The sequence below is a fragment of the Manis pentadactyla genome, chromosome 5 (genome assembly GCF_030020395.1).
Source record: "Manis pentadactyla isolate mManPen7 chromosome 5, mManPen7.hap1, whole genome shotgun sequence".
In the NCBI taxonomy this organism is placed as follows: domain Eukaryota; kingdom Metazoa; phylum Chordata; class Mammalia; order Pholidota; family Manidae; genus Manis; species Manis pentadactyla.
In genome coordinates this window covers 165242561-165264301 of record NC_080023.1, presented here as the reverse complement: position 1 = coordinate 165264301, position 21741 = coordinate 165242561, and the positions used below count along the sequence as shown (strand labels likewise).

The 21741-nt window shown below is 50.4% G+C and overlaps 1 protein-coding gene across 5 annotated transcripts in view; it reads left to right on the top strand.

The window, feature by feature from the left end:
• Window positions 1–21741, top strand: part of CDH22 (cadherin 22) — a 121863-nt gene that overhangs the window by 14985 nt on the left and 85137 nt on the right. Inside the window, exon 2 of one of the 5 annotated variants that reach the window (XM_057503042.1) lies at window positions 5487–5548. The exons of the other annotated variants lie outside the window; for them this stretch is intronic. The gene's annotated coding sequence lies outside the window, so the exon portion shown is untranslated. The remainder of the gene's footprint in view (window positions 1–5486; window positions 5549–21741) is intronic. 5 annotated transcript variants of the gene reach the window in all.

The window sequence follows — 21741 nt, the reverse complement described above, 5'->3', positions numbered from 1 at the left end:
CTGGCATCTAGTGGGTGAGGACAGGGATACTGCTGAATGTGCTACAGCACACAGGACAGCCCCCCACAGAGAATTATCCAGTCCCAAGTGTCACTGGCACTGAGCTGGAGAAGCCCTGTAGTCTGAGCCTTGTTTGTGAAGATCAAACAAGGCCACGAGGGTGGACACTGGGGGCTGTGCAGAGGTGCACCCCAGGCTGTAACACAGAGAAGCAGAAGTGGCCTTGATGTCGGGCAGATCTGGCACGTGGAGAGGTACTTAACCTCTCTGAGGCTTGGTCACTTCATCAGTAGAACAGGGGCAGTAATAATAGCACCTGTCTGGGAGACTGTTGAGAGGGTGTGATGAAATCACATATGCAGATGGCAGAGGAACACAGCAGAGCAGGGAATCGGCGACCTCCACCCCAGCCCCTCTACTGCAGTCACAGGTCCTGAGCCTTTAAGCTCAAACCCCAGAGGCAGCTGTGCCACCCAGAGCTACGGGATCTCAGGCAACTTAACCTTTCTGTGCCCCCATTTCTCATCTGTAAAATGGGGATTACAATATTACATACCCTATAGGTTCATTAGGAAGATTAAAAGGAGTTCATAGATATAAAGCACTTAGAGAGACACAGAGTAAGTGCTATGCAAGTGGTAGCTCTGCTGTCGTCGTTACATGGATTCTGTCTTATACAAGACCCTCATCACAAGTGCAAGAGGTGCCTCCGACACTGGCCTCTCTGGATGCCGACTCCACAGCTCTACCTGTCCCTCCTCCCAACCCAAGCCTCCTGGGGACCCAGCTGAGGGCCTCTGCAACTCTGCTAGGCTGCCAGACTCCCCTTAGCAGCTCCCACCCTGCTTGTCAGTAACTTCATGACGCCCATCCACTCACTCTCCTCCTCTCCTGTCGGGTCAGCCGGAGAGCCAGAGGCAGCCACAAGAAGCCGGACCCTCCGGGAGGGGGCATGTGGGCACCTGCCCCTCACTCACTAACTCAGGCCCCCCCATGCCAGCCCTCAGCCCTGAGCACTCACATCCTGAGTCCTGGCCGCCCTGGATTAACTCTTGGCTAACCCTTCAGAGAATGGCTACACTGCCAGCACTATTGACATTTGGGGCTGGGTAATTCTTTGTTGAGGGGTGCTTCTCTGGGCCCTGTAGGAGAGAGTTAGCAACATCCCTGGTCTCTGCTCACTCGATCCCAGCAGCTCCCCTCCTCCAGCTGCAACAACCAAAAATGAGTCCAGACATTGCCAGGTGTCCCCTGGGTGGCAAATTACCCCTGGTGGAGAACCACTGTTCTACCATTTTGCTGTAAAACGTGAGCTTCTGTCTAATAGTGTCCTGGCAGAGAAACTTTTAAAGGCTAATGAATGTCCTCAGCTTGGGCCTCTGATGCCACCCTCAACTTACCCTGTTTTCCAACTAAATGGCCGTACACATCAGGCCCATTTCCCAAACTCTCAGCCATAACCAGAAACCCTGAATCTTAACCCTAAATCCAAAACTTCAGCCTGTTTCCTAATCCCAAACCTTCACTCAAATTCGAATCCTAAATCCTTGACCTATTCCAAAAAACTTCAGATTCCGTACTCAAACAGAATTCTAAATCTAAAGGTTAGGCCCTGTAGGAAACCTACACCTCTGGATCCTTCTAGCACCAGCTTCTAATCTCAGTCCCTGCTCCTTCTCGCCCCTAGAGAGTCTTTGGCTCAAGCTTCTGGCCTTCTTCTCCCTGTCAGGGTGGCCGCAGGTCCCGGGGAGAGGCAGGAAGGGCTGTGGGAGAAGGAGCCTCCAGGAGGCAACTCCGTCTCATAACTTCTCCCTCACACCACCCTAGGCAACCCATTGGGAAATTCTGTTATTTATTCATTTGTTTATTGAGACATTTAATGATCACCTACTCTGTGCAAGCTCTATGTTGGACACCAGAAAAACAGTGGAGAATTGGACCCTGTTGCTGCCTACTGTCTACTGGGGGACACAGAGGAGTAGACAAAGAAACAGATAGTTAAAAACAATGATTCCGGAGTCATTCCAGAAATAGCTGTTGAGCCCTATTATATGCCAAGCGCTGTTCTAAGTGCTGGCCACACACACACGGAGCACAAAAGACAAAGCCCCTATACACAAAACTTACATTAAAGGGCAAAGACGCAGACAGTAAGTGATGTATAATCTGTCTGACAGGGTTAAGTTCTGGGGTGGGGGGGAGGAATTGGGGTGAGGGGACAGGGAGGATCTGGGGGGGTGGAACTGTTCTGTCTCAGCCTCACTGGGCTCAGCCATTTGAGCCAACCTCTGAAGGAAGGGAAAGAGTGAGCCAGGCGGATGACAGAGGCAAGGGCCTTCCCGGCAAGAGGGCCAGCAAAGGGCCCTGAGGTGGGAATATGCTGGTTATATTCGGAGAACAGCCAGAAGGCCATTGTGGTAGGGATGGGGGGCGGGGACGGTAGGAGGAGATCAGAGAAGTAGAAGAGACCCGATCAGGTGGGGTCTTAGGAATCATTTTACTCTGAGCAAGACAAGAAGCTGAAGGAATTTTGAAATGAAGAGTGTTGTGATCTGATTCGTACTGTTGACACCGTAACTGAGAGCGGTCAGTACGGAGCAAGGGCAGAAGCAGGGAGACGGGTGAGGAGGCTGCAGCAATAGCCCAGGTGAGAGGCGGTGGCTTGGACCAGGCCGTTAAAAACAAAGGTAGTGAGCGGTCAGATTCTAGATCTATTTTAAGGCAGAGCTGGCAGGATTTGCTGATAGATTGGATGTGGGGTGAGAGACAGAGTGAAGGCCAGAATGATTCCGAGGCTTAGGGAGGCAGCAGCTGGAAAAATGGAGTTGCCAGTTACTGAAATGGGGAAAGGAGGAACCATTTTAGATTCATTTTATTTTATTATTACTTGTGTGTGTGCGTTTGCGGCAGGCTAGAAGTCAGGAGTTCAGTCCTGGACATGATGAGTTGGAGGCACACTTTAAACATCCAGGTGGAGATACTGAGTGGGTTTAGGAGTTGAGGTTGCAGGCAGAGGTCCAGCTGGGACCTACATGCTTGGATGTCAACAGCAAATTAATGGGGTTTCAAGCCAGGAGATGTGATCATGTATGGACTGGGTGTAGACAAAAAGAGGGGTGACCCAGGGACTAGGCTCTGGGACCTGCAACACATGCAGGGAGATGAGGTGAACACGGCAAAGGAGACTATGAAGGGGCCTCTGGGTCAGTGAGGGCCGGGGCCCTGGGAGGGGCATGCGATGCTCTCCTGCAGCCTGTAGCTTTCTTCTGCAGCCTTTATCATACCTTCCCACCAAGGCATGAGTTAATGCACAGAAGGGAGGGACCAAATCCGGGATAGCCAGGGAAGGCTTCATATATTGGGGGTGACACTGGAGCCTGCCTTTGAGTGATTAGTAAAAAATCCCCCATCAAACAAGATTGGGGAAAGGCATTCCAGGGAAAAGGAACAGCACCTGCGAAATCTCAGAGGCCTATGACCACCAGGGCATGGAAACTGAGCTCATGGTCCCTGACCCTCCAAACCTGCTAGTCCCCTCTGCTCCCCACATCACCGATGGGGCCACCTTGGAGTCCTCCCTGTCAGACTCAATACCTCACCTCCCTATCACACTCCTATGTGTCCTGAGATGTCTACTTGCTGTATACCTCCTTTCCACCCTCACTGCCCCCACCCTGGTCTGGGCCACCATCACCACTCACCCAGACACCCATTTTCCCTGTTTCTCAGCCACCCTGTGAGGGCCCAGCTAGGGGAGGGGGCCCCATCTTCTTTATACACAGTGGCCTTGCATGAGTTTAAGAACAGAATATGGTTTGCACCAATCCTCTGCTTCCAGAAGCTTTCAACAGATTCCCATTGCTCTTTTGAAGTTTCACCAAGCCTTCCAGGCCACATGTGGGTTGGCCTTTGTCCACTCTCCAGTCTCATCTCAGCCCTCCTCCCCATCACTCCTGATGGGCCCTTACCCATGCTGTTCCCTCCACCTGACTGCTCTCTCCCTCCCCACCCCACCCCCACTGCTTCAGTTAGCACCACGCATCCTTCCAGCCAGAGAGAATTAGACTTCCTTAGGGAACCCTTCCCAGAGTCCCCCTCCCCCAGCTCCCCATACCTTTCTTTTAGAGGCATCATCATACATCTTTGTGAGGTTAGTTAATGATGATAATAGCTAACAGTTGTTGAGTACTTCATGTTCCATAATAAGTGGCACTGAGAATGTTATTTATGCATTTTTGTATATTTTTAGCCATTTAATTCCACACACAACCTTATGAGGTAAGCTACTATTATTATTCCCTTTCTGCAGAGGAGAGAACTGAGGCCCAGAAGAGGTTATTTCTACAGAATCACGCAGGTAGTAAAGAGCCAACCTGGGATATGGACCCTGCAGCCTGCTCCAGAGCCCATGGGTGTCTGTCTTTTCTGCTGGATGCTAAATCCCAGGAGGTGCGGGGCCATGTCTGTTTTGTTCAGTTTCGTCCTGTGCATCCTTCAGATGGCTCAGTAAATGTTGAGTGAATGAATGAATGAATGAATGGATGGATGGATGGATGGAAGAATGAATGAATGAATGAATGAATGAATAGGAGTGTGAACAGTACAGGGTTGGTGGTGCGGGAATGCAAGCAAGGAGGCCAGAGCCGTGGACAGGATGAGAACAGCATGGGTGAGGCCCAGAATAGCAGCCAGATGAGTCCCTTCTTGGCTCAGGGCCACAGGAAGCCTGGGGCTTTCTTGAGCAGAGGAGGGCGGAGCTCAGATAAGTATGTAAGAAAGATCTTTCTGCTGGCTGTTGTGGAGAAGGGCCAGAGGTGGGGTCCTTCCCTGCCCAGCAGCCAGGCAAGATTGGCACCTGCCCCCTCCCACTCGGCCCTATTAGCATTCCGAGTGTGGCTTGGACTCCACAATTAACACAAAGGTACAGTCATTCATTCTGACTCTTGGACTCAGGGGATCAGCCGATTGGGGGCTGGCTGCACAGGGCTTCTGCTGGGAAGGCATGTCACAGCACAGCGGCCACCGAAATGAAAAGCTATTAATAATGATCCTGGAACTTCACTCCCATCAGCTGTTTGTTTAAAGGTGTTCGGTACTCGGAGCTGCCTGATTCATGTGTGCAATAACGCACGCTGGTCGGTCCACACTTTTTAAAGCAGCGTTAATGGGGTGAGACCAAGACCCGGGGGATGCTGGGGAATAAGGCTTGAAGGCCAGGCCTGGTCAGGCTCAGACCTCGACTCCTGCCCAGCACCATCTTAAAAGGCTCTGGAGATGGCAAAACAGAAAGAACCAGAAGAGCTGGGTAGCTGGGTTCAAATCCCAGTGGCACCACTTGACCAGCTGAAGCATGTCTCTTTCCCTCCCGGAGCCTCAGTTTCCTCATCTGCCCTTTGAGTAGAGGAACACTCATAGGTGGATCTGTGAGAAGCATACTGTAAGTGCCCAATGATGTCTTAGTTTTCTCCCCCTTCTTTTTTTGATAGAAATCTGTCCCCACCACCTGCCCAGCCCCCTCCAGGAAGGAGGAGCATTCATTCCACTCAATGTATAGTGAAGATGCACAGTTGTACTTAACATTTAAATCTCAAAGGCCTCACAACAACGCAGAGAGTATAAGGCCCATTTTAGAGATCAGAAAACAGGCTCAGAGAGGGAAAGAGACAAATCTAAGGCGACCCAACTCAAAGTCCACTATACTGTGCATTCCAAACAGGCAGAGACTGTATCTATTTTGCCGGCTGCTGAATACCCAAGAACCTTGCACAATGCCTGACACCTGATAGGAGCACAGTATATTTTTGTTGAATTGAAAACAGTGTCAGAACCCTGAATCTTTGATGTGATGTGGAGACCCACTCCCTTCCTACTTTTTAAACCCATGAGTAGAAATAGTGGAGCTGGGTCCTGCCGCCTCTTAGGTCAGTTAATTAATGGGGATATTGGGTCAAATGACTCTAGGGAGGGGTTTCTTAGCCTCTGCACTATTGACATCCTGGGTTGAATATTCTGTCGTGGGGCCATCCTGTCTCTGTAGGGTGCTTAGCAGCCTCCTTGGCCCACCCACTTAGGGTGCCCATAGCACCCCATCCAAGTTGTGACCAGCAACAATGTCCCTAGACATGGAAAATATCCTGTGGGGGCAAAACTGCCCCAGGTTGAGAGCCACTGCTCCAAATGCAGCACAAATTCTGAACTGCAGAAGTTTAGGTTATGATTGGAGGAGGTACAGGGGGGAGACAAGACTTGAACGCACAGCCCAGCCCATGACCTGAGAAATGTCATATTGACATTTTCCCAAAGTCACATTTGCCCACCTGGCCTGTGAAAGAGCAGTTCTTTTCCTCACCTGAGCCAATCACCAGGCAGTTTCTGCTGATGACGCTGACCTGATCCACTCACAGGTCAGTGGATGTGAAAGACTGAGCTTCCCAGAAGGTACTGCTGTGAAAACTGGGGACCACGATGTCCCTACTAGGTTCAAAGGTGAGGGAGGGAGCTGAGGATGCTGGGGATGAAAGCCAGGAGTGATCAGGGCTGGCCCCCAGGGAGGCTCTGGAGGATTTGGAGAGAACAGAAGGCAGGAAGGAGGTCAGGGGTCAGGTACAGCCTAAGCAGAGAGGGGGAGGCAGGCACCAGTGGTGGCAGGGAGTGAGGGAGGAAGTGGCCTGTGCCGCTCCAGAAGGATGGACACCAGGACATCCTTCCTTCCCCACTGGGCCCTCCCACTCTCCCACCTGGGTAGGCCAAGCTGAGGCTGCACCCAGACCTTGGTCCCAGGGTCTTCGTCCTTTCATCCTGCCCAGGAGCCCTGGAACACCCACTGTCACCCATCCCAAGAGGACATAGATCTGTCACTCCAGCCCAGCCCAGCCAGCCCCCTCTCCATGTGTTTAGGCAGCTTGTCATTACGAAATCCATTTTCTTATCTCTTACCATATCTATTTTTCTAATTCTTACTTAACGAGCTCCCCTGAAAATAAGAAAATCATTGGAACAATTTCCTTAAGTGTGAAAGATTAGTCTGAAATCGGCATTAAGGGGACTAATTACCTTCATTCTCCCACCTTTCTGACAGCCGTTTGGTAGCTGTGAGGACTCATTCATCTGCTGCTGGGGGAAGTCAGTCCACACTGGGCTGTGGTGGGATTCTCTGCTCCTGCTTTCACTTTTCACTCATGGGCGTGTGTGTGTGTGTGTGTGTGTGTGTGTGTGTGTGTGTGTGTGTAAGATGTGTAGGAAAGAGGGACACGTGGGGAGTGGGGGCAGAAGGAGCAGAATGTCCCCTGGATGGGGTGGGAGGGAAGCATCCAATTCAGAATCAGGGGTGGGTGGGAACCTGGAGGAGGTGTGGGCCTCAGCCAGCAGCACGTGGCCTGACAAGCTTCCAGAGATCTACATTCCCGGTCACTGACTCATGACGTGACTTCAGGGAAGTCCCTTTGTTTCTTTGGGCCTCAGTTTCCTCCCCTGTAAAGTGAGGGTAATTTCTTGTGGCTGCAGTAACAGCAGTGTCTGGCTTTCACTGAGGTCGGTGCTGCCCAGGCGACGCCCCCCCGCTCCTAATCTCCCAGCAGCGGCCGGGGAGCCATACCATGAGCAGTGGACTGAGCAGAGCAGAGGGTGGGGTTAGGTATCATGCCCCCATCACGCACACAGTGAGTTCAGAGCTGGAGTCGGGCCCCGAATCCGTCTGATTCTGGAGCTCATGCCCTGTCCGTTCCCCGGGCTCCAGCTGCACCTGCTCCCAGAATCGCACTCCCAGTGAACGTGGAGTCTGAATATCTGGGCTCCAACTCCAGCTCAAACCCATACCAGTGGTGTGTCCAGGGGCACATCCAGGCATCTCTCTGAGCCTCAGTTTTCTCCTCTGTAAAATGGGGGGAGCTATCATTCTTCCTGCCATAGAAGGATGCAGTGAGGCCCACATGTTGGAATGCCCCCTGCAAAATGAAATGTGAAGTGGAAAAGTAAAAGATGGCAGCGGAGAAGCTCCCGGAGAGAGGAGGACCCAGGGAGGAGCAGAGACTTGCCCGAGGGCACGCCCAGAGCACGGGGAAGCCGGGGACAAGAGCCCAGCCCTCGGAACTCCCAGCTCCCCTACACCCGGTGCCCCCAGCACTGAAGGGTCTCCTTTCTGAACAGGAAGGGCCCTGAGCAGAATGAAGGCTCGTGATGGCAGAGCCAGTTGACAAATGGTGACACTCAGAGCACGGTAGGGGTTGGGGCTGCAGAGCCCAGCCCCGAGCCTGTGGGGGAGGAGCGTCACCCACCCTCTCTCAGGAGATCCTACTGGGGGGAGACAGATAAGCTCTGAGAAGACCACGAGAACATCTTCCATTTTCCACTTAACCACCTGATATTGAATTATAAATAATTCATACACCTGCCAAACATTTGATTAAAAGAACCCAATTCGCACTGCATTTGTCAAGGGGTAAGAATTGCATTTGGTGTTTTTATTTTAATCTGTCCTTTAACTCTTTTACGAATATTTATTTATACTTGGCTGTCAGGTTTTATTCTATTTGCCCTGATTTTATTCTGGCTGTAGCTAGCATATTTTCCTTTCCCTTTTTATTTTGTCACTTCTGCCTGGTAGTCATGCATTTGAGAGCCCAGAGGTAATAAATAAGGAAGCGAGACTCCTTCTCTGCTCCCTCCGTGCTCTCATGCACCACCTCCACCTGTGCCCAGGGTTCATAAACCCCTCTCTCCCCAGGCTGGCTCTCTACCCACCCAGGCATATCCACCCCACCTTGTCTAACCCAACAAGTCCAGGGTGTCTCAGACATGTCACACGCACACACGTCTCTGTCTCCTGACCTCTGCTGGGGCCCTTCCCCTGCCATCCCCCTTCCTGATTGCTAGGCATAGAGTAGGCACTCAATAATTATTTTTTTAATGAATAAATGAAGCAACATCATTAAAATCATCAGGACCGATGTCTTTGGGGACAAAAAGGAAAGTATTGGTATTCATCAAGTCTGGTGATGAGAATAAGCTGTCACAGTGGACCTCACAGCTAGGCAAGCTCTAAAGCCCCGCTCTGCCACTTAGCAGCTGTGCAAATTTGGGTAAGATACTTCAGTTCCCTAGGTCTGCATTCCCTCGTCTGTAAAAGGCATATGTAAAAACAGCACCCACGTCAGAGATTGATACAAGATTAGTGCATGCGCGCAGCCCATAGGAAGCATTAGAAAAAATAAAATAAAAAAGCAGCTGCTATTTTTATTGTACACTGTCACCTTCCTCTCTTGTGCTGTCCGTGTGCCCACCTGCCCCTCTGGCTTCTCCCTTGAATCTGAAGTTTGGGAGCATAGATGATGTTATCCTGAATGCCAGGAATAGGTCCCCAGATGTGTCTGTGACAAACAAGAAAAAGAAAAGCTGCCCCTTCCCTTTTGCTGGCTACCTGCTTTTGCAATAATACGCTGTGTTTGTCAGAGGGCTTACACGGGTCGGTTTGTGAGCTGACATAAAAACTTGTTTCTGCCAAGTGATTCAGGTGAGCTGGGAATTTACTTGAGACCTGTGTGGATGCCCCCTGCATACCGAAGGGCAGAGATACTGTATGCCCATGAAAGCTGGTGACTGTAACAATGGGGATAGCTGAGGGGGTGTCTATGATTTTCTTTTGCTTTACAAAACACATTCTCATATACATCACGTGGTGCATCTCAGTCTCCTTTAAAATCCTAGCATCTTCCAAGATCTAGTCCAGCCACCCCACTCCTTCCTGGCTTCCTCCCGTCCTCCAGGTGTCTCACAGGATTAGAAAGGACCGCAGGGACCCATCTGTCACCTGAGCTGTTCACCACAGCCTCGTCAAGGTCTCTCTGCCTCTCGGCTTGTCCCTTCCAAAGCCACACTCCACCCAGAGTGTTCTTCCTGAGACCCATCTAACCATGTCACTCTCTTGATTAAACCTTCAATAGCTCCCCATTGCCCTCAAGGTGAAGCTCAAAATGTCTCCAGTGATCTAAACACAGCAATCAGCTGGGATCGGGAGGACCCTTACTTGTGAGTAGGGTCTACCATGCCAGTTAGATTGTGGCAACTTTTCTAGTTGTCACTGGTAACTTAACCCCACAAGAAGCCAAGCCACAAGCTTCCTTGGGCACCTACTTTATATCAGGCACAGTGCCTGGAACAGGGTTTCAGGGTGAGTCAGGCCCCTGCGTAGAGCTGGGAAAGCTGGAGGAAGAGGGAAAGAGCAGGAACTAACACTCATGGAGTGTTTACTATGTGCACTTTGCACACAGCCACCTGCAGACTGTCACTGCTTTGCAGAACAAGGAAGTGACTTGCTCAGGGCTGCCAGTGATAAGTGGCCGAGCTGGCCCTAATGACAGCAGTATCCCAGAGACTGTCTAAAAGGTATTTCCACCCCAGAGCCTGGAGCAGTAGGAAGAGGGACCCCCAGGCTTGAGTCCCAGCTCTGTCCTCTCACCACATGCATGACCCAGGACAAATCACCTCACCTCTCTCCACCCCCGTTTCCTCCTCAATAGAACAGAAATGATAATCCATCCTTCAAAGTCTTGTTGAGAGGATGGAGTTAGGTCACGTGGGTAAAAATGCTCTGTCAACTAGAAAATGAATTACGCATTCTCTATGCACATATAATTCGATCTTCCAAACAATTTAGTGAAATAGGCAGGGCAGGAATTTTTAAAAGTTAATTTCTTTATAAAAGTTCGTTTTAATTTTATAAGAAATTTTGTAAATCCATTCTCTTAGACATCGGGACCCTATTGATGAAGCCAAAATCCCCTTTCCTACCACCTCTAATCTGGTCTCCCCCCACTTCCTCAGGAGTCGCCCCTGCACGGGCTTGGTGTGTACCACGGCATCCTATTTTTATACATTAGCACACATGATACCTACGCAACAGAATATAAGTAGCATTGTTTTGCATTTTTTTAAATGTAAATGGATTCATTCTAGAGGTATCATCACTCTGCAGCTTGCTTTTACCTCTCCAACAGCGTTTCTGAAAGCTATCCATGTTGATACATACAGCTTGGGTTCATTCCGTGTAAGCGGCTGTAGTCCATGTACGAATATACTCCATTTCTGTTTGTCCACTCCCTTACCAAGAGCCACGGAGGGTGGTTTCCCTCTCCTGAACAGCAGCGCTGTGGTGACGATCTGTGTACACATCTCCTGGAACACATGCTGGGGTTTCCTTAGCACAGATTTAGGGTCAAGGGCTTTACGCGTTTTCAGTTTTAATAGATCAGGGTGGGGCTTATTAATAATGATAATAGTTATCATATCCTGTGCTTTTGCTATATCCTAGGAGCATCTCATGCATTACCTCATTTCACCCTTGCGGCAGAGCCACTTGGGAGCAGTGATCATGTCCAGTTTTCAGATGAGAGGGCTGAGGCCCCAAGACATGCAGCCACGCGGCTGGGTTGGGTCAGAGTCCGGACGGGGACCTGGCTCTCCTCAGCACGTGCCCTGCCTCAGCCGAGGTCTCTCCCTCCACTCATGAGGGTTTAGGGCAAGAATATCTGTAAAATGAACTGGGCCATTGGACCCAGAGCCCAAAGCCCACCGAGTGGCCGGTGTCTGCTGGGGGTAAGAAAGGCATCCAGTCATATCATCTTGCCACCCTTCATGAGTCTCCCTTATGCAGGTGTCAGGGGCTCAGGAAGCAGAGGCAGGGACTGGCCGGCATGTGGAGCCATGGAATCCTAGGACCCTGGAGCTGGACCGACCTTTGAGGAGAACCTGAGGTCTGGGGTGGGGGTGGGGAGGACTCGCTGGAGGCCACTCAGCAAGCCAGTGGAGAAGCAGGGCCAGGAGGCGGCCTTGCCCCTGTCTAGTGGCCCGAGCAGTTGAGCGAAGGGGCGTGGAAGCCTGGGTGGGGTTGGCGGTCAACACAAGAAGCAAGCCTGGCACTGTCCCCAGAAGGCCACAGCCAAACGGAAAGGGCAGAAGAGGTGTCCCCAGGGAGCTGCAGCCTGGCTCCTGCTGCCAGCTTCACCCTGCCCTCCTCCTGGCCACCTGCGGTTGTGGAGCAGCCGTCCTCCCTCTGCGCAGGCTCCAGCCCCCCCCACCCCCGCCGCCACCCCCGGGCCCTGCTTCTGCCCCCAGCCTCTCCCGCTGGGCAGGCTCCTTCCCCTCAGCGCGGAACACCCTCAGCTCCCCTCCCACAGAAGGCCCTCCGGGCCCCGCATGCCTCCTTTGCAGCCCGGTTTAGTTTGTGGCTCTGCTTCACTCTCCTTTGGTCTCTCCTCCAGCTGCGCCTACCTGGTGGCGCCCCTCCCCGTTACTGCCCCGGGTGCCACACGATGCCACCGTGCTCCCATTCCTCACCTCGGATCCCTTCACTGTCGCATTCGGGGCCCTTGGCCTCTTTCTAGCACCGGACACCCAGGGCCACGCCCACCTCCAGATTCCCCTCCTCTGACCGCCCGCCCGCTCTCTCCTGCTTTCCTCCCTACCTGTCTGATGGCTGCTTCTCAGTCACCTTTGCCATCCTCCTCCACCTGCCCCTTAATTTGTTTAAAAACACTTACCATGAAGGTTAAAAAATATAAAGAAGTATATAGAGAAAAGCAAACAAAAATGACTTTAAAGCTCACCACTTACTTCCTGACTGACATTTTCCAAGACGTAGATATGGCACGTACCACACATACGGGAACATGCGTACAGTGAGGGCCCCCCCAACCCGCCAGCTGTTCTCCGGAGGTGAACCTATCCATAATTTCTCATAATTCCTTCTAGAAGAATGTTTTGTGCATACTCTAGCACATATGTTTTTATATTATTTTTATTTACCCTGAAGGGATCTAACCCCCTGTTCTATCTTCTGCCACCCTTTAAATCTTGGGGCTGACCTGGGCCTTTTCTCATTCCTCATTCTCATCTCAAGCCCTCTCAGCCACCGCCAGGTGGTGTCTTTGTGGGCATAGTGCCCAGGTCACTTTAATTTCTTCTGTGGATTCCGTCCCCACATAGTCAAGCCTCCAGCTGGCAGCTCCACTCGGGTAGCCCCTAGAACTTCATGCTTTTTGTGGGTCTAGCATCTCCCCTCACCATCCAGCTCCCCCTCTTGTTTCCTCCGGCCCCCATCCCCACCCCATCTCCCCAAATAGCTATGTCACTCACAAGCCAGCAAGCTGGGAGTCACCCCTGAAACCCTGACGTTGTCTGCACACTGTTTCTCATCCTGGAGGCACTGCTTAGGTCGTGGAGGCTCCACGTGGTTCAGATTCTAGTGCTTCGTGTGGATGAAGAGATGGTACCCATCAGGCACTCAGAGCCTTCCCCGGCACATGGCATCTGCTCAGTAAATGCTGGTTATGGCAATTACTATTATCCACGACCTCCCTTTTCTAACCAGTCACCCTCCACTCTCCATTCTCCCAGTGTAAAGCCTCCTGCCCAGCCTCCCCAGATCAATGCCAGCCTCTCAGATCTGTTTTACACCTGACATCTGGAGTGATCTTCCAGAAGGTAAACCTGATCACTGCCATGCCCCTGTTTAAACCCTTCAGTGATCAGCAACACGTCTCAACTCCAGGGCCCCTCTAGTAACTTAGGGTGCAGCAGAGATTCAGCCAGAATGTCCCAGAAGTTTATGGCCAGCATCTTTTCTGATTGGTTGGTGCCTTGCTGAACTGGCTGTTACATATTTGAACACTAGCCCACCTACCCAGCCCCATCTCTTCCCCAGCTCCCCTCATGGCTCACGTTTCAACTGTACAAACACCTTACATGTCTCCAAACAGGACTGGCTTTCTCTGTGACCTCGGGGCCTTCTCACATGCTATTCCATGGGCCTGAAATCTTTCCCTACCTGCCACCGGGCCTACTTACCCCTCAGGTCACTCTCCAAGAAGACCTTCCTTCATCTTGCTTCCATAACAGCTTATTGTAAAGTTTATCACACTCCTGATTTCTTGATGATGGGGCTCAAGGTTTCTCTCCATTACCGTTTAACACCTTTTCTTGTCTACAATCTCTCTACTGTTAAAATGCAATTCATCTGGGGCTGAGAGACTGGTTCATCCAGTTCGCTGGTACATGCTCAGCTCCTGGCACAGAGAGGGCCTTGAGAAAACATTTGTTGAATCACTTGTTAATTCATCCATTCAACAAATATTTGTTGAGCACCTTTCTGTGCCAGGTACTGCTTTATGCCTTAGGGAACATCAGTGAATCAAATCAACATGAATTCTTCTCCTAGTAAAGCACATATGCTAGTAAAGAGAGAGAGACAGACAATAAGCATAATAAATAAGTAAATCGTACCTTAAAAGTTGCTAACTGCCATGAAAAATTAGGAGACAAAGGGGCTTGGCAGAGCGTTGGAGAGAGCTTGCAATTTTAGATGGAGTGGTGGGTTACTTTCCATTGGAAAGATGATATTTAAACAAAGATAGTGAAATGGTAAGGGAGGTAGCCCTGCAGGTATCTAGAGGAAGAACATTCTAGGCAGACGGGACAGCCAGTGCAAAGGCTATTAGCCACCTGATGAGAGCACACCCACTGTGTTCAGGGTACACCCTGAAGACCAATGGGCTGGAGCAGTGACTGAAGGGGACAGTGGGCAGAGATAAGTTTACAGAGGCTATGGAGCACATCACGTAGGGCCTTTTAGAAACTCTGGCTTTTATTCTGAGAGAAATAGGAGCCATTTTTCCCCCAACAGTTTTATTGAGGTATAATTTACATACTATAAAATTCCCTCATTGTACAGGTACAACTCAGTCATTTTTAGTAAATTACAGAGTTGTGTAGCCATCACTACTATCTGGTTTTAGAACATTTCTTTCACCCGTAAAAGATCCTTCACGCCTATCTATAGTTAGTCCCCCTTTCCACCGCCAGCCCCAAGTAAACACTGTTTTCTGTCTCTATAGATTTGCCTTCCCTAGACATTTTGTATAAACAAAGTCATACAATATGTGTTTTCTGCATCTGGCTTCTTTCATTGAGCATAATGTTTTTGAGATGCATCCGTATTATAACACATATCAACAGTTGCTTTTATTGCTTAATAGTATTCCTTTGTGTGGATATACCACACTTTGTTTATCCATTTACCAGTTGATAGATTTTTTGATTCTTTCCCTTTTTTGGCTATTTTGAATCTTGCTGCTATGAACATTTACTTACGAATCTTTGTGTGGACATGTTTTCATTTATCTTAGGTAGATACCTAGAAGTGGAATTGCTGGAGAGTATGCTAAATTTCTGTTTAACTTTTTAAGAAACTACCAATCTATTTTCCAAATGGGCTGCTGTGTGGAGAATAGTCTACAGTGGAGCAAGGATGGAAACCAGAGACCAGTTGCTTAATTAACAGAATTAATTAAATAACCGCACTGGGATTGAGGAGAAAGGAGTTAGGACTGTCACCAGGTTGGAGGACCAGGACCAGAGAAGCTACCTGCTTATACACCCAGCCTTTCCAGCCCCAGAAAGGCACAGAGAAGTCTGTCTTACCCCAACTCCTCTCTCCACACTCCCCCAACCCCCAGGCAGCTTCCGCATAGCCAGAGCATGAAAATCTCCAGTTTGGAGAAGAATCAGCATCAGGCAAGACCGTTTGAAACTATGGAGCCCTCTCCCCGAGGGAGATAACGAAATTTTCTTTGCAATTAAAATTCCTTTGAAACTGGGACCAAGGAAAATGCAGAGCAGCAAGCTTTTTAAATTGGGGGAAATACTCTTCTTAGCAATTACCACGTGTGCATTTCAACAGATAGTTTTTCTCTCCCCATTCCTGGCAGCTGCAGGAAACTGCCTCCACCAGGGCTCTGCTTCTGCCTTCACACCTGCTAAGGGACCTCCCTTGGCCTTCAAGACTTTTCCCTGGCTGGTCCTTGCTTCTCTGCCCACTCTTAGCTCCTGGATCCCTCACACATTCCAGCCTTCACTGCAGGCCTTCATGCAACAGTGTCATTTCCCGTGAGTCCTCTTTCCCCAATCCAGTGGCTCACTGGCCATCAGATTCCATCTTTGGGCTCACCCTGGTCCTATCCTCTACCCCCTGTCATTGTCCCTCCCTATCCTGCAGAGATCTTTCCCTCCTCTGAGCTCACAGCCCTGCCTCTCTGCACAGCTCACTGAGCTCAGACCACAGTGCTCTATTACTCTATTAGTATCTTGGCTTGGGAGTGTGATGTCCAATGCATTGGGAAGAGCAGGGATGTTGGAGACCTGGGTGCACTTCATTCAATCAACACATTTCATCAAATATTCACGGAGCCATTACAATGTGCCATACCCAGTGATAAGCCCTAGGGATTAGCAATTTCTGTGTTTAGAAAGAGGAGGCTAGGTTTTTGGGACCAACCCTTCAGCTGAAAAGAGCTAAGAAGGCTGGATAAAATAGAAAAGGCATCTTATTAAAGCATCAAAGAGCTGACAAGCAAACTCTTTGTAAAGAATTTCCAGGAATTATTAGGTCAAAACTGAAGGGAAACAGAAACCGAGAGAAGTTTGAGAGCATAGAGTCTGCTTTCGTCCTGAGGGTGTTTGCTGACCTCAGAAATTTTGAATTTGTCTTTTGAGGATCTCACAGCATAAAGAGAATTGAAAACAAAGTCCAGGGCCTTTGGTAGGCAATCAAGTAGATTATCTGGGACTCCAGAGAGCTTCATCCCTGGGGTAAGGGTGGACCAAAGGGAACCCAACGTTGAATCATGGACTGGCAGCCTCACCCACACTACTTCGGTATTCCAGGGAACTTCAAGCCTTGCATTTTGTTTAAGGCAACCCCAGGATGGTAGGTAGACCCACAGCCAAATGCAGATCCTTTCTAGAAGAAAATACGTTCATCCTGGGCTTGAAATTCTTCTTTAAGAAAAAAAATTCCCAATACAATGGCAAACACACAGAGATAATCAGACCTGCCGGAAAACAATGCTAATGAGCTACGCACTAGAGGTACCAACATGAGCAAGCAAATATCACCCCTTGCCTCATGGGGCTTCCATCCCAGCAGGGAGGACAGACGCCAGCACTCTTACCAAGGCCAATGACAACTTCTACACTGTTGGGTGAAGTTGCTTCTCTGTCCTCAGGTGACCTTGCTGCTCAGTAGCTTTCAGCACGCTGACCTCTAGGTTCTGCTTTTGGTTTCCCTGACACCACAGTGTCTTGATGGCCTCCAACCTCTCTGGCAGGTTCTTCTCAGTCCTCCTGCTTCCTTCTCCTCCTCTCTCTCATCTCTGACGTGGGGGTGCCCCAGGGCTCCCTTCTGAGCCTGCTCCCTGTCTCTCCCCAGGTGATCTCACTCATTTCCTCAGCATTAAATATCACCTACATGCTGATGGATTGCAGATTTATATCCCCTCTCCTTGAAGTTCCAGACTAGTCCATCCAACTGCCTGCCACACATCTCCACTTGCACGTCTCATGAATGTCCTAAACATAACATAACCTAAAAAAGAACTCGTTTCCTCCCCTAACCTCTCCTCCCTCATTTGCTCCATCACCATCCAGTGTCAAACCAGAACAGAGTCTTCCTGAATCTCTGGTTTGAATTAGAGTGGTGATAAACATGACATGATGCAAATGGAAAACTTAAGAAAAGAATTATTTAGGATGTAAAGCGAACCAGACTTAATAATAGATTGTCTCTCGGGAGTGCGGGGATGAGAGTTATCAAGTACGAGTTCACAAGTGGCTTGGACCACTTCACAGATAGGGGTGCCATTCTCTGAAAAGGGCCAGTATTGAGGAAGAAGAACGTAATGTTTAGCCTTTGGCATGTTGGGTTTGAGGTTTCTCAGAGACATCTGACTGGAGGTGTTGAGAGAACAGTTATCTTTTTCTCTCTGTATTTCAGAAGGGAGGTTGAGGCCAGCTGGGAGTCGTGATGGTACTGACGGTAACTGGGGCCGTTGGCATGGCTGAGGTTGCCCAGGAAAAGACTGAGGAGTTTGAAGGTGGGATAGAGGAAGATAAACCTGCAAAGGAGACACAGAAGGCATTATTAGAGAGGTAGGGAGGAACCCAGTTATCTGGTTTTATGTTCACATGTCCTGAGAGGTTGCGTAAAGTGAGTGGTGGAGAATGCCCATTGGTTTTAGCAAGTGGAGTTGCTGGTGACTTCTGTGGGCATCCTGATGCGGTGCTGGGGCTGAAAGCCGGAAAGCATCCCAGCAGCGGGTTGAGGAGATGGTGGAGGGTGAGTAAAGGCCACAGTGAGTACAACCAGGCTTCAGAGGAGTTTTGCTGTTAAGGAAAGAGGTTGGGAGTTTGGGAGGCGTGTGTTTCTTTTTATTGTTGTTGTAAGACAGACTAGTTGAGCACAGGTGATGCCGGGAGCGCCTTCAGAGAGGGGTAAAGATATGGGAGAATCTGGAGAGTAAGGTTTCCCAACAACAGGAAGGTGTGAGTGGGCTTCAGAACCCAGAGCAGGGGACTGTCCTCAGACAAGAGAGATGTTTTCTTTGTTGCAAGTGGCAAGAAAGAGGACAGACATAGATGTGTGCCTTCAGTTATAAAATGGGGATAATAATAGTGCCTACCTCAGGGGTGCTGGGGTACGGATTCTGTGAATGGACGCTTATAATGGCCCCAGCCAGGGGTGTTAATGGCAGGTGGCAAAGCTCTACCAACAGTGGCTGCTGTTCTTACCTTTCACCCTCACCACTCTGATCCACTCTGGCTTGTGGATGATAATAATCAAACCTCACTTGATTACAGCACTTGACTCTTTCCATAGGACTGATTTTATATTCATTATCTACTTGAGCCTCATAACAAACCTGGGAGGATTTATATTCCCCATTTTACAGAGAACACTGAGGCTCAGAGAGGTGAAGTGACTTGCCCGAGGCCACCCAGCTGGTAGCAGCACAGTTGGGAGCCCAGCCCAAGTCCACTCCCCCTCACCTTGGCTCCTGCCTGCTGCATAAAGATGAATGCGGAGGGAGGGTCTCATCACCGGCAGGGCAGCCCCTATCATATAATCCTGTACATGAGCTCCGTTTTCTTCAACACTTACATTGTCCCCTGGAGAAAGGGCTGGGGACTTATGACTAGACTCTATAGCTTTAAACTCAGGAAGGAGAGGATTAAGGTTTGAACAAGATTCCAGGCTCAGCTTGCTTTCTTGTTCCAGCCTGAGACGGTAGATTAGGGAAGAAGATGCCCTATCTGCCAGCTCCATCGCTTGTCAGGAGACAGAATAAAGTAAAATCTCCCTCAGCCCTGGGATCTGCCTCCCTGCCTATCTGTCACCCCAGATGAGGCCCTGCTCATAGCTTGGGGAGCGATTTGGCCAAACTGGTTTGCAGCCGGCAGCCCGACAGTCCCAACCTGGATATAGGACCCATGAGGAATATTCTCTCCTGTTCCCTTTCCCCTTGTATTCTGGGTACAACTAGGTTATAATGAATGTTCCCACCTCCAAGTGAGGACCCAGCCCCTTTAGTTTTCTACCTTTTTCCCCTTCCCTCCCATCTCACCCCTGCACTCTAAATATTCCTTCCTCCAAGACCTTGCTGAAGCAGTTCCCTCTACCTCGCATACCCTCACCCCTTTGTTCTGTATGGTGAAACCCATACTTAACTTTGAAGGAGCACTTCAAATGTCACCTCCTACAGGAAGCCCTACTTGACTCTCTTAGATAAAAGCAAGCCTTTACAGAGCACCTAGTGTGTGCTGGTCTCTGGGTTAGGCTCTGGGTTATGGAGATGCAGATCCTGCCCTGCCTGCAGTGGTCTAGGGTTGCAGTCCAGTAGGAAGAAGTGACAAGGCTGGAAGTACCTGGGGACATAGACAGGAAGCTGCAGAGGAAATAGGAAGAGGCCCCAGTTGGCAGGCTTGGGATGCGTGAAGGGCTAACCTCAGGCCCCAGGCCCAAAGGAACAGGCAGTTTCCCTGGCAGATCAGTCACCCTTACTTCTTCCTGGTATGTTGTATCCTCTTAGTACCTTCTGTTCTACTCACCCATCCACAAATCTGCCACATGGCCTGGAGAGAGGCAGCATAGAGCTGGTTAGGAGCATGGCTCTGACATCAGACTGCCTGTGTGACACTGGGCAAGTCTCCTGACCTCTCTGTGCCTCATCTGTTCCACGACATGGTAATAGAAACAGGACCTCATAGGGTTGTTAAACAATTAAGTGAATTACACACGTGAGATGCTTAGAACAGTGGTATCAAGCACTTGATGGAAGTTAACGGTTTTATTGCTATTTATTATTTTAATTGGCAGAAGATTTGGGCCCATTATCAGCTCCCCCTGTGCACTAGAGGGATCTGTCCCCTCTTTGAACCTCTCCTCATCAGGAAAATGAGGAAAGCAGTGGATTTCTGGCTCTGGTATCCTGGGATAGGAATGAAGGGGGCAGTGATTGTAGGGGGTGGGAAACAATGCAGGATAAGACTGAGGGGCAGACTGAGCACTAAGCAGGAAGGAGCCCCCTAGGCAACCTGCGGTGTTGGTGAGCCACCAGCAATAAGTTTGCAGAAGGGAGACGGCAGCCGGATCGTGGAGGGTCTTAAATGCCAAACCAATGCTCCTGGGAGGTGACGGTGCTTTATCAGCTATCTGGAAACTGTGTCTAATCTTTAGAGAGATAATGGCTCCTCCAGAAAGACAATGATCTCCCTGTCACTGGAGAAGTGCACAGAGGGGCTGAGATCTAAGAGGGAACTCAAACGTCAAATGGGTGGGCCAAGGCCGTAGAGGGCCTGAAAACCTCTTAGTGACACTAAAATGCAATGAGAGCAGCAGCTGAGGAGAGAAGCGGTGGCCATAGTGCTTAAGCGCCCAGCCCTGGAGTCAACTGCTTCCTTAGTGTGTGACCTTGGCAGTTGACCTCACATTCCTTGGCCCCGGTTTGCCCATCTATAAAATGGGGGCAACGAGAGTGTCTGCACATGGCTAGTGTGCAGATTAGATGTGACAGTGCCAACATGGTTGTGTTCCTGGGGTTGCTGTTGTCTCTCTGCCTTGGCCTCCGAAAACCCCTTCTGCCGCCGTGGCCTCTGCTCTCTCCCATCCTAAGAGGAGGAGGCTGCCCTGGAGTCTGGCACTGACGAAGCTCCAGCCCGAAGCCTCCCTAAGGAGCTTGCCATGGTTACCAGCTGCCTGCAAGGAGAGGCCATAAATCCTGAGCCTCTGGTGGCAGGAGGGAGGAACCCATGTGTGGGGCAGGAAGGGGAGCAGCTAAGTGGAATTGAATCTTGTTTAAGGAGGAGGCCCACGCCTCCCCGGGCCTGTAATTTACTGCGAGGTTGACAAGATGAAAGCGGAATTTTCAGTGGCATAATCGCTGGGACCTCGGGGAGCCGCAAGAGATGAGCGGCGAGGCAGGCAGTGGCGGCCAGGCTTTAAGCAAGATCTAGGGCGCTGATCCCGCTGTGATCTCAGTGGGCCGCAGACCTGGGGCCCAGGGCTCCGCGTGGGGCCGGGGCCTGGCTGGCTAAGCCCAGGGCTGGGGCCACGTCTTGTCTGCTGTCATCTCCAGAGCCAAGGTCAGGCCCCGATTTTTCAGCAGATTTTATGTAGTGAAGTGTACTGCCCGGGACAGCTGTGACACTGGCTGAGACAGCCCTCCACAGGGCCCCTTGAGAGCTCTCTCACTCAATGTCACGGCCCCTGAGGGGTGGGCAACCCAGGTCCAGTGTCTGGTAGGTGCTTGGATTCAAAGGCCGGGCCCTTCACCTCAACTGGGAGCATCCCAGCGCTAAGGGCCCCATGGGTACAGCAGGGGCCTCTGCTGAAAGAACCTCACATTCCACTTCCTCTGT